This window comes from Arachis hypogaea, chromosome 6 (genome assembly GCF_003086295.3).
Source record: "Arachis hypogaea cultivar Tifrunner chromosome 6, arahy.Tifrunner.gnm2.J5K5, whole genome shotgun sequence".
NCBI lineage: Eukaryota > Viridiplantae > Streptophyta > Magnoliopsida > Fabales > Fabaceae > Arachis > Arachis hypogaea.
In genome coordinates, this window is record NC_092041.1 from 44,977,064 (window position 1) to 44,990,623 (window position 13,560).

The window sequence follows — 13,560 nt, forward strand, 5'->3', positions numbered from 1 at the left end:
GATAAGTTCGAATTCTTCTACCTCTTCCTTCTATTTTTCTTTTCCTCTGACACCTCAAGGAATCTCTATACTGTGACATAGAGGATTCCATATTTTCTTGTTCTCTTCTCTTTCATATGAGCAGGAGCAAAGACAAAAGCATTCTTGTTGAGGCTGACCCTGAACCTGAAAGGACCTTGAAGCGAAAGCTAAGAGAAGTTAGAGCATTACTCTCTGTAGAGGACCTAACAGAAATCTTCAAAGAAGAAGACATGGCAGCCGAAAACAACAACAATGCCAACAATGCAAGGAAGGTGCTGGGTGATTTTACTGCACCTACTCCCGACTTCTATGGGAGAAGCATCTCAATCCCTGCCATTGGAGCAAACAACTTTGAGCTTAAGCCTCAATTAGTTTCTCTAATGCAACAGAATTGCAAGTTCCATGGACTTCCATTGGAAGATCCTCATCATTTTTTAGCTGAATTCTTGCAAATCTGTGACACTATCAAGACCAATGGGGTTGACCCTGAGATCTATAGACTTATGCTATTCCCTTTTGTTGTAAGAGACAGAGCTAGGATATGGTTGGACACACAACCTAAAGAAAGCCTGAACTCTTGGAAAAAGCTAGTCAATGCCTTCTTGGCAAAGTTCTTTCCACCTCAAAAATTGAGTAAGCTTAGAGTGGAAGTCAAAACCTTCAGACAGAAGGAAGGAGAATCCCTCTATGAAGCTTGGGAAAGATACAAACAATTGATCAGAAAGTGTCCTTTTGACATGCTTTCTGAATGGAGCATCATAGGTATCTTCTATGATGGTCTGTCTGAACTGTCCAAGATGTCATTGGACAGCTCTGCTGGAGGATCTCTTCATCTGAAGAAGATGCCTGCAGAAGCTCAAGAACTCATGTGAACAATGGGACGAATCAGAAGAAAGGAGTTCTTGAGATTGATACTCTGAATGCCATACTGGCTCAGAACAAAATATTGACTCAACAAGTCAATATGATTTCTCAAAGTCTGTCTGGAATGTAAGCTGCACCAGGCAGTACTAAGGACGCTTCATCTGAAGAAGAAGCTTATGATCCTGAGAACCCTTCAATGGAAGAGGTGAATTACATGGGAGAACCCTATGGAAACACCTATAATCCTTCATGGAGAAATCATCCAAATCTCTCATGGAAGGATCAACAGAGACCTCAACAAGGTTTCAACAACAATAATGGTGGAAGAAACAGGTTTAGCAATGGCAAGCCTTTTCCATCATCTTCTCAGCAACAGACAGAGTATTCTAAGCAGAGCCACTCTGACTTAGCAACCATGGTCTCTGATCTAATCAAAACCACTCAAAGTTTCATGCTGAAACAAGTCCTCCATTAGAAATTTGGAGGCACAAGTGGGTCAGCTGAGTAAGAAAGTTACTGAACTCCCTCCTAGTACTCTTCTAAGCAATACAGAAGAGAATCCAAAAGGAGAGTGTAAGGCCATAAACATGGCCGAATTTGGAGAGGAGGAAGAGGCAGTGAGTGCCACTGAAGAAGACCTCAATGGACGTCCACTGGCCTCCAATGAGTTCCCTAATGAGGAACCATGAGAATCTGAGGCTCACACTGAGACCATAGAGATTCCGTTGGATTTACTTCTGCCATTCATGAGCTCTGGTGAGTATTCTTCCTCTGAAGAGGATAAAGATGTCACTGAAGAGCAAGTTGCTAAGTACCTTGGAGCAATCATGAAGCTAAATGACAAATTATTTGGTAATGAGACTTGGGAGGATGAACCTCCTTTGCTCACCAAAGAACTGGATGACTTGACTAGGCAGAGATTACCTCAAAAGAGACAAGACCCTGGGAAGTTCTCAATACCTTGTACAGTAGGCACCATGACCTTCAAGAAGGCTCTGTGTGACCTAGGGTCAAGCATAAACCTCATGCCTCTCTCTGTAATGGAGAAGTTAGGGATCTTTGAGGTGCAAGCTGCAAGAATCTCACTAGAGATGGCAGACATTTCAAGAAAACAAGCTTATGGAATTGTAGAGGATGTTCTGGTAAAGATTGAAGACCATTACATCCCTGCTGATTTCATAGTCCTAGAGATTGGGAAATGCATGGATGAATCCATCATCCTTGGCAGACCCTTCCTAGCCATAGCAAAGGCTGTGATTGATGTTGACAGAGGAGAATTGATCATTCAAGTGAATGAAGAATCCCTTGTGTTTAAGGCTCAAGGATATCCCTCTGTATCCATGGAGAGGAAGCATGAAGAGCTTCTCTCAAAACAGAGTCAAACAGAGCCCCCACAGTCAAAATCTAAGTTTGGTGTTGGGAGGCCACAACCAACTTCTAAGTTTGGTGTTGAACTGCCACATTCAAACTCTAAGTTTGGTATTGGGAGGTTCCAACATTGCTCTGAGTATCTGTGAGGCTCCATGAGAGCCTACTGTCAAGCTACTGACATTAAAGAAGGCTTGTTGGGAGGCAACCCAATTTTATTATATTATCTATTTTCCTTTGTTATTTTATGTTTTCTATAGGTTGATGATCATGGAAAGTCACAAAATCAATTGAAAAAGCAAAAACAGAATGAAAAATAGAAAGAAAAATAGCACACCCTGGAGAAAAATCTTGCTGGCGTTTAAACGCCATTAAGGGCAGCAAATGGGCGTTTAACGCCCAGTCTGGCACCATTCTGGGCGTTTAACGCCAGAAAGGGGCACTAGACTGGCGTTAAACGCTAGGAAAGAGCAAGAAGTTGGCGTTAAATGCCAGAAATGGGCACCAGCCCGGCGTTTAATGCCAGAATTGGCATAAAGAGCATTTTTGCTCGCCACTTGGTGCAGGGATGAATTTTCCTTGACACCTGAGGATCTGTGGACCCCACAGGATCCCCACTTACCCCACTACTCTCTCTCTTCTTCACCCATTTACCAATCACCTCAATACCTCTTCCCCAAAAATCCCTCACCTATCAAATCCCACTATTCTTTTCACCACTCAAATCCATCCTTCATAAAACCCCACCTACCTCACCATCCAAATTCAAACCACTTTCCCTCCCAAACCCACCCAAAATGGCCGAACCATACACCCCCTCTCCAAGCAAACAAGGCTTGAATGTTTATCTCTTGGATTCCTTAATCAGAATTTTCGTGGTATAAGCTAGAATTGATGGCGGCATTCAAGAGAATCCGGAAGGTCTAAACCTTGTCTGTGGTATTCTGAGTAGGATTCAATGATTGAATGATTGTGACGAGCTTCAAACTCGCGATTGTGGGGCGTTAGTGACAGACGCAAAAGAATCACTGGATTCTATTCCGACATGATCGAGAACTGACAGCTGAATAGCCGTGCTATGACAGAGCGCGTTGAACATTTTCACTGAGAGGACGGGACTGTAGCCATTGACAACGATGATACCCAACATACAGCTTGCCAAGAAAAGGAGTAAGAAGGATTGGATGAAGACAGTAGGAAAGCAGAGAGACAGAAGGGACAAAGCATCTCCATACGCTTATCTGAAATTCTCACCAATGAATTACATAAGTATCTTTATCTTTATTTTATGTTTTATTCATCTTTTATTCATAAATCATTCATAACCATTTGAATCTGTATGACTGAGATTTACAAGATGACCATAGCTTGCTTCATACCAACAATCTCCATGGGATCGACCCTTACTCGCGTAAGGTTTATTACTTGGACGACCCAGTGCACTTGCTAGTTAGTTGTGCGAAGTTGTGATAAAGAGTTGAGATTGCAATTAAGCGTACCATGTTGATGGCGCCATTGATGATCACAATTTCATGCACCATGGACCACGGGGATCACATTCTTCTTGCTCACTACCTCATACAAGTGGTCCTCATGTGAGATTGATGGAATAGATGATGAGTGATTGAGTACAGTGGAGTTAGTTGAGAGAATCAAGGGATTTGATGGGTGATGGGGTGGATGAATGTGGGTGGAAAAGTGGGTAAAAAGAAGAGAGAAGGGATAAGTTTGAATGGTTAAAGTGGTTGGGGGTTGGGGTTTTACCCATTAGTGAAACCCTTCTCTTATGCTTCGAAACTCCATACTGGGCGCTAAACACCAATCCTGGCATTTAGCGCTAGCAATGGGACATTTTTTTTTACTTTGGGGACAAACACCATGGTGCTAAATGCTGACCTTGACATTTAGCGCCCCAAGGGGGGTGCCAAAATGCAAAGAATACGCCCATTTTGGGAGTTAAAAGCCCATGCTTTATGCTTCTAGGGCATTTAGCGCCCAAGCCTCTACTCATCTTCTAGCACTAAATGCTCTCCCTGGTGTTTAGTGCCCAAACATGTTAAGTCAATGTGTCCAAAGTGTTCTATTCTTCATTCTGAGTCTTTCTATCCCTGTTCTAAGTAGTGTACATGATCACAAACTAGATTAATCCTAGGAAAACTATAAAATTCAATGGAAAATAAAATAAAAATAGAACTGAAATAAAACTTGACATAAACTATGGGATACTTATGGTTGGGTTGTCTCTCAACAAGCGCTTCTTTACCGTAGGAAAATCGTCGATTTAGAATTTTTACAAAAATAATCTCGTTGAAGTATAGATCCAAATTGATAAATGACCCTCAATCAAAGTTTAATTTGTTTGGCACAATGCAAACCAATAAAAACCAAGAGTCTTTAAACCTCGGGTCGTCTCAAAGAATTGCAGGGAAGTGTGCATATTATTGGTTTTGAGTATAAGGGGAGTTTACAGTGAAAGATGCGAGAAAGTAAATGACAAGAAAGTAAAACTAACAACTAGGAGAAATATAAATGCTAAAGGGCACTCCTGGTAAGGACTAAGAGTGAAGGCTTTCTTTTCAAGTCATTGACCACAACATGGCATTTACAAATAGTTTATTCCACTTAGTTTTCCTCTAACATCAGAGGGTGAAGTCAAGTGGACATAGTTGATCCTAAAACCAACTAATAACCCTAAATTGCCAATCATACAGGAAAAAACATGATGAGTAGAATTGACATAACATAAATTCCTCCAGCATGTATACCAGATTGTCAAGTAATAACCAAGGTTCTGAAAACCGAACCGGTCATCGAACCGCTCTAGTTACTGGTTTAATGGTTTATAGGTTCAACCGGTTCGATTGTGGTTGAACCAAAAAAACTGTTTTATAATAAAATAATAAATAAAATATAAATAAACACATTAAAACATAATTATAGTTTATTATAAATTTTAAAATATCATCCAAATTAAAAGTACCATATTAACAAGAATATTATGATTTTATTCAAATGCAAACTCAAGTCAAATAAAAAAAAAAACAACCAACTAAACATAAAATGCCAACATCCAAGTTTGTCATCAATCATATTTATTCATATTCACAATTTTATCACAAAAATTAAATTCAGTGAAACCATTTATCCACTTAAAATGAAAATGGCAAATAAACACCTGCTTTGAGAACATTAGCAACAACATCCTCTGCTGATTTTTCATACTTCTAATATTCATAAACAGTGGCCACTACATGTTACGATTTAATATTAGGAAGGATACTAGTTATGCCCATTAAAAATAATTAGTTTTTTAAGAATATAGATAAGAGACTTTTATCAATGTATTAAAGGAATTAATGATTTGATATTGAACTTGGTTCAATTTGGAGTTTCTCTCCCTAACTCAAAGAGGGAGTTCTAACATTTGTGCTCTCGTTTAGAGGTTTTTCCATTTTTCATGGAAAAACAAATAACTCAACAATCTGAAGATGGTTATGGATGGACATCTGAGGAGCAGAGATTCATAGAGGTGGAAAGAAGTTTGAAAGCTAAAGCTCTAAGATGGTTTTAGTTATAGAAGGCGCTCAATCCATTTGCCAATTTAGAAACTTTCAAAATTGCATTCTATCCTTGCTACCATTTGGATATGCATCCAAGCTTGCCAGAAATTTGCTAGAATGAAGTTGCAGAATGGAAAATTGAGTGGTGGTGCACGAAATTGCAATCACACTTTTGCAATTCCACACAACTAACCAGCAAGTGCACTGGGTCGTCCACCTTGTCTGTGGTATTCCGAGTAGGATTCCGGTAATGAATGACTGTGACGTGCTTCAAACTTGCAAGTGCTGGGCGTTAGTGACAGACGCAAAAGAATCAAGGGATTCTATTCCAGTAGGCGCAGGAACCAACCAGTGATTAGCCGTGCTGTGACAGAGTGCGTGAGCGTAGTTTTCACTGCGAGGATGGGATGTAGCCATCAACCATGGGTGATGCCTCCAGACGATTAGCCGTGCGAGTGACAGCCGCATAGGATCATTTTCCCGAGAGGATTGAAAGTAGCCACCGCTGATGGTGAACCCCTATATACAGCTTGCCATGGAAAGGAGTAAGAAGAATTGAGTTGAAGCAGTAGGAGAGCAGGCGTCCTTGAGCCATACAGTATCTCCATTCGCTTATCCGAAATTCCCACCAATGAATCTGCATGAGTATTCTATCCCTTTTATTATTTATTTTCTTATTTCTATTTTCAAAACCCATAAACCAATTTAATCTGCCTAACTGAGATTTACAAGGTAACTATAGCTTGCTTCATACCAACAATCTCTGTGGGATCGACCCTTACTCACGTAAGGTTTATTACTTGGACGACCCAGTACACTTGCTGGTTAGTTGAACGGAGTTGTGAATTCAACCAGTGCCATAATAATGATTTCATACAAAATAGTTAGAACATTGATCACAATTTCGTCCACCATTATCCATCACTTAGCTTGAGACTTTGTTTTGTTTCCCATATGCTTAAATAAAAGAGATTTGTTTGAATTGAAAAGTGAAATATCCAATGTTGCATAAGTAAGAATGGAAGTTAGTGGTGGTACATGTGTTTGATTAAATGCATAACTCATGAAATAATTGTTGCATAATATCATTCTCATTCAAGTGTGAGTTAGCTTGCTGTTACAAAGACTCTTATAAAAAAAATGAAAAAGCCCTTGGGAACAAAAACATAAAGAAAAGGAAGAAGAAAAAGCCAAAACGGCAAGAAAAACAAAGAATAAAGGTTGGACACCAATAGCTTGGACCCTAGGACATATGCCTGTGGTGTTCTTGTATTAAGATATGCTTGGATGAGTAAATTCTAAGGGGTATTTTAAAACCCGGTCACTTAGATCAACTGATTTGGGATGGCCAATTGAAAGTCCACAATAAAGAGCAACTTAGATACAGAACATTTAGTTATCCAAAGAGATGCTGGGCATCAATGATCCTAGGAAGAATTAGTGAGCAATGTGTCTGTGGTGGAAAGATGTTGAGCAAAAGAAAAAAATAAAGCCAAAGGCTACTATTGCAACATTTGACACCAAACCTTCAAAAGAATAATAAGCTTGTTAAGCATTATAAGCCAAGAAAAGTTAGCAAGGGAGTAATTAAAAAGTGAGTCTTCTAACAGCAAGTTTAGCAAGCCTTTGAGGAAAGATGTACATTATGTAGCAGCAACAATAATTGAGTTATCATTGTCTGCATAAAGATCCCATAAATCAAGTTCTGCTATTTGCCTAATAAGGATATGTGTTCTTTTCTTATTCATTTCAATTACTCTTAAATTTGATGCTTGCTTGGGGACAAGCAAGATTTAAGTTTGGTGTTGTGATGACAAGTCATCATATACCCATTTTTCAAGCTAAGTTCACTTGTTTTATTAGTCTTTATGCACTTTCTTGCATCCTAAGTAAGTGATTTGGAGTGAAAATGCATAACTTCTTTAAATCAAACAACCACCATGAAATTGATGTTAACTCATGAGGTTTAAGCTAATTTTAATTGAATTTTAATTGATTTATAAGCCTTGTGAATTTAGTGATACTTGGAGTGGTTGTTTTGGTTTAATATAGGTGAAGAAAAGAATAAAAGAGAAAAGCGTGGCCTAAGAAAGCGTGACCAAAGGAGAAGAAAACGTGGTCAAAGGAAGGAGAAGTGTGCCGCATGTAAAGAAGGGAGGCAAGCATTGCCCTCCACAAGGGCACACTGCCCTCTAGGAGGGCAACATAAGGGAACAAAGCATGAAAGGCAACTCTGCCCTGCCCACTACAAGGGCAGAGCACAAATTTGTGCCTTGGAATCAAGAAGAATAAAACCTTGCCCTGCCCTCCACAAGGGCAGTATCGGGCTCACCAAGGGAAGAAAATCAAAGAAAAATGTCTATAATGCTTGCCACAAGAGTTGAACACGGGACCATGAGGAAGCAAGGAACTAGGCTCCATTATGGTGCCAAGAACGCCAAGGAAATTGAGTAGCGTGTGTTTCTGCCATGATTCGAACGCGGGACGTCAAAATGGAAACACTGCCCTGCCCTCCGTGAGGGCAGGGCAGCATTGTGTTGTGGCATGGATTTGGCGCACCAAGGCACGATTCTGGCGCACCAAGGCACGATTCTGGCAGCACCAACAGCGCACCACAGCACAATTCTGGCGCACCAACTTTTTCTGCCCTGCCCTCCGCGAGGGTAGGGCAGCATTCTGTGTACCAAGCCTGCACCACGCCGCACCACGCATGCACCAAGCACCAAATCCTGCCCTGCCCTCCACAAGGGCAGGGCAGCCTCCTGGAAGCTATTGTTCATGGGCCAAAAATTGAATTAAAAATCCAATTTAATTCATTTCTTCACCAAATCAAAAGCCCATCCAAATCCCAAATTCCAAGAATAGAAAGTGTATAAATAGGAGCTAGTTTGATGTAATTAAAAACTTTTACTTGACTTTTGAATTTTGCACTTTCTTTGAGCTTTGAATTTCTGCAACTTTCCTTGAGAGACTAAACCAAGATTTCAGAGAATTGGGGAGGAGAATTGATCTCTCTTCTTCCTCGTTCTTGCTTGGGCATTTTTAATTTTCTTGTTCTTAGTCTTGGGTGTTAAGAATTGAGGAAATTCTGTCTCAATCTCCACTCAAGAGCTCTTTAATTCCTTTTCTGCATAATTGAATTCATTTACATTCTCTTTACTGCTTCTTCTTTAATTTCTTGTCAATTGCTTTGAGAACTTGGATCTAGGAAGGCAATTGAGATCTAGACTCTGCTACCTAGTCTCTGTAGTCCTGAGATTCCAATTTACTTTTGGTTCTTCTGTGAACCCTGCTGCACTTTACTTTCAATTTTTGTTTGAGTTCTCATTGCTTCCAATTCAATTTCGGCTCTATTAATTGTGGCAATTCAATTTCTCTTTGTTTAGATTCTGCAATCCCAGTCCTCAAATCCCTTTTACATTCAAGCCATTTACATTTCTCGCCATTTAAGTTACTGCAATTTACATTTCTTGCACTTTAAGTTTCAGTCATTTACTTTCTTGTTCTTTAAGATTCAGCAAGTTTATTTTCCTGTTCTTTAATTTACTGCGATTCTCCCTTTTCCCTTTATATTCCAAGCAATTTAGCTTCTGTTAAATACAACCCACTCAACCAAAACTTGATTCGCTTGACTAAATCAACCACTAAACTAAAATTGCTCAATCCTTCAATCCCTGTGGGATCGACCTCACTCATGTGAGTTATTATTACTTGATGCGACCCGGTACACTTGCCGGTGAGTTGTGTTGGATCGTTTTCCACACATCAGGCCACGCACCAGAAAATTACAGAACACGCCCCAGCGAGTTCTAAAGCCCTTTTTGGCCCAAATCCAAGTTCAGAAGGAATAGACCAGAGGTTATGAAGTGGGGGAATGCATCCATTCAAAAAAAGCTCGCATAATTCTACTTCTCCATGATTTAGATTTAGTCTAGAGAGAGATTCTCTCTCTCTCTCTCTTTAGGATTTAGGATTTCTTCTTGTTTTAAGAGTAACTCTGGATCCAGGTTTTAATGTTCTTCTATTTTAGTTCCATAATTATTTATTCCGGCATTTGAATTGATCATTTACTTTTATAATTTAATTTATGAATTATTCCATGTTCCAGATTATTATTTGAATTAATGATATTGAGGTATTTTCAGTTTATTATTGCTCTTGTTAATTTATGATTATCATTGTTTACGAATTGAAGATATTTTATTCCAGCAATTTTACTTTTTCCCCTTTTGGTTCTGATTAAGAATTTAGTAACTCAACAGTTATTAGACTCAACATAATTAATAACTGTTATCTTGCTAATTGAACTGAACCTGAATAATCCCAACCTTTTCTTCGGAAATAATTAGGATTCAAAGGTCAATTTAATTAGTCCATTGACTTTCCTTGCCCTGGTAAAGGTTGACCAAGTGGAGTTTAGATTCAACTTTTATTATAGTTGAGAGAGATAACTAAGTTAGACCTCTAAATTCCCTTATCTTGCCAAAAGTTGTTTTACAGTTATTTATTTATTTTTAATTGCCATTTACTTTACTTGTCATTTAAATCACTTGCTTCTCACCTTCTAAACCCTGAATTCACAACCTTTATAGCCAATAATAAGAACATACTTCCTCGCAGTTCCTTGAGAAGACGACCCGAGGTTTGAATACTCGGTTAACAATTTCTAAAGGGGTTTGTTACTTGTGACACCCAAAACGTTTGTACGAAGGGATTTTTGTCGGTTTAGAGACTATATCTACAACGCGACTGTTTTTATGACATTCTTTACTGGCAAAAATCCCGACGTCAAAATGGCGCCGTTGCCGGGGAACTGCTAACGTGTGCCTTATTATTGGTTATTGTAAATATTTTTCTTTTGCTTGTTTATTTATTTTCGTTCTTCCTTTTTATCTTTATTTGCTACTATGAACTCTCACCCCTCTCGCTTTGAGTTTGGTTCTAATATTGTTAAAGGAAATAGAAGTTACAGCAGGAATGTGCATCAAGGTCAGACCAATCAAGGATTGATGGAACCAAGAGGATCTAATCAACCCTTTTGGAAGCAACACCCTCCGAGATATCCTGGACAATGACCATTCTATCGTGCATACCCAGCTGAAAGACATGGTGGACAACCTTGTAACTACTAACAAGCCCTACCCCGTGCATACGAACCGTCCTTTCAACATAACCTCGAACCACCACACTCACAAGCTTCTCGTCACCATTCGCCATCATATGATCCTTCCTTACCCCAATACCAATCCAGTCATTCCCAGTCATCACCACTTCCCTATGTACCATGTCTAAGTCCAGTAAACCGCGAAGCAGAAGATCGTCTAAAAGAAACAATAACTAAATTTCAAACAACCATTCAACAACTGGAGCACGCACTAATCCAATGGGCCACTAAACGCTCAAATATACAAGGATCAACCACAGCTCCATGTGGACAACCCGATGAAGAGCGTAGCATGAAAGAAATACTAGAGACTCCAGTGGACAAGGCAGAGAATGAATTCGTACTAGAACAAGTGGAAGAAGCTGTCATTGTTCAAGAAGAAGAGTTGGTTGAAGATCTAGGCAATGCTGAACTTCCTTGGGAATCCAGAATTGAGGAAAACTCCATCCAGGATGATACAGTTGATGCTAAGGAAGATACTGTACAATCTCCAAGGCAAGTTGTTTACGAGGAATCAGACGGAATAGTCCAAGAAGCAAATTCCCTTGATGATGATATTCACAAGTCTAGCTCTCTTGGTGATGAACTTGCGTCCGCAAGTGAACTCTCTGAAACCGAAGAATCTTCCCCAAGTGAATATGAAGATGATGCGGAGGTGGATTTCTCTCAACCTCCAATCTATGACTTGAGTGATGAGGAAGACATAGAAGACTTTGACTCGGACACAGATACAATTGAGGACTCTTGCAAAGAAGTGGATGAATTCACAGAAGAGCATAAGGGAGTAGAACTTACAGAACCACCAGAAACACCTATCCCAAGGCCACTACCACCTAATACAAGCTTCAAGTGGGTACAATCCTTAACTTACAATTTTACTTATTCACTTGAATATGGTTTACTTGAAACAGATGGCCAGCTTAGAGCTCTCTGCGGCTTTAAGAGTAAGAGGGAAATGGCTCGTACTTAGAGCTGGTGGACAAGGTTCAATAAGGTTCCACACTTCACCTCGAGGTACACGGATTGGTATTATACTCAATCGCACAGATCATGGAGAATGTTTGGTTACCACAGTGAGATTCTACTTTTTAAACCGCCCGGATGGAGACATGTAGATCAGGACGGAGGCGGATTTAAAAGCAAGGCTTAGAATCCTGGAGTTTATTCTGACATTTGTCGTCCCGAGAGCCGAACAATATATTTAAAGCTGCTCAGAAGCTTCACATGCCTAGTTTGGGACCCCGGAGGCTATTGGCATTCCAAGCACTGGTGGAAATTTTTGGACGAATTTAAACATAAACCACCATAACAGGATACTCTTCCAATGTCCAACTTAAGGACTTCAACTAAAAGTGCTAGGTGGGAGATAACCCACCATGGTATGGTCACTCCTTTTTTTTAATTTATTCCTTGTTAATTGCTTTCATTTTTTATTTTTTGTTTTAATTTATTAAACCTGTAATCATGCATAAACATTCATGATAGTCATTGTATTCTGCATTTTTTTTCATGCATAAAAAAAAAGGGTTGCACGACGCGACCGCATGCCCCATGCGATCGCGTCATATTGCGAAAACACCACCCACACGACCGTGTGAGTCACGCGGCCGCGTGATATATATATCGGCGTAAGGATCCAACGAACAGAAAGTTAGGCTGGAATCGTGCGGCCCTTGTGCGTTTCGCGCAAATTGGCCCACGTGATCGCATGCCCCATGCGATCGCGTCACTTGCACAATACCAACCCTACGCGACCGCATGAGTGACGCGATCGCGTCGCATGGATTGCACATCACCCCAAAAAGAGACAGAGAGTTGCGCTGAAACGGTGCTGGAGTCGTGCGTTTAGCACGAATTCCAGCGACGCGATCGCGAGCCCCATGCGATCGCGTCAACCTTCTTCCCCCTCTCATGCGATCGCGCGCCCCACGCGATCGCGTCACTCCCATTTTCGCCCCAACTACGCGACTGCGTGCCCCACGCGGCCGCGTGGATTCGATAGTATAACCTCCTCAGCCACGCGAACCCTATCAGTCGCGTAGCCCCCCCACCCCCCAATCCTCTTCTCCCTCTCTGCTCCCTCTCCCTCCAACCACCACCCGGCCGCCACCGCCAACCACCCAGAAACTGCCGACCACCCCGTACGCCGCCGCCCCAACATCTTTCCCTTCCTTCTTCTCCCTTCCTCCTCTTCCTCTTCCCTCTTCGCCACTGCCACTGCGAGCACCGCCCACCACCGCACCGGACGCCGCCGCAGCCCCTTCTTCCCTGTTCCACCCCTTCTGCTTACCAGGTTCCGTAACACACAACCATTTTTATCCGTTCGTCATTTTTTTCTGTATTTTTTTCCGTTTCTGTTCATAATTAGGATAGCTAGACTTGCATGTTGTAGTGGATTTTTAGGTTGTTAGGTAGCTTAGGCTGTGGTTAGTGGATCTGGGTCTGTCTTCTTGCACTATTCTTACTTCTGTTTTATCCTATGTGCAAATCTGTTGCTGCTATATTCATGATTCATCTGTTGATTTCTTGTATGTTGCTGCTGTTTACATTGAGTTTTTTATGTTTCTTTTATATCTATGTACA

The 13,560-nt window shown here is 40.7% G+C and overlaps 1 non-coding gene across 1 annotated transcript; it reads right to left on the minus strand.

Moving 5' to 3' along the window:
- Window positions 1-656: 656 nt before the first annotated feature.
- LOC112700175 (small nucleolar RNA R71) lies at window positions 657-764 on the minus strand. Its single transcript, XR_003153091.1, has one exon. It is a non-coding gene; the product is annotated as a small nucleolar RNA R71 (small nucleolar RNA).
- Between the last annotated feature and the right edge of the window lie 12,796 nt (window positions 765-13,560).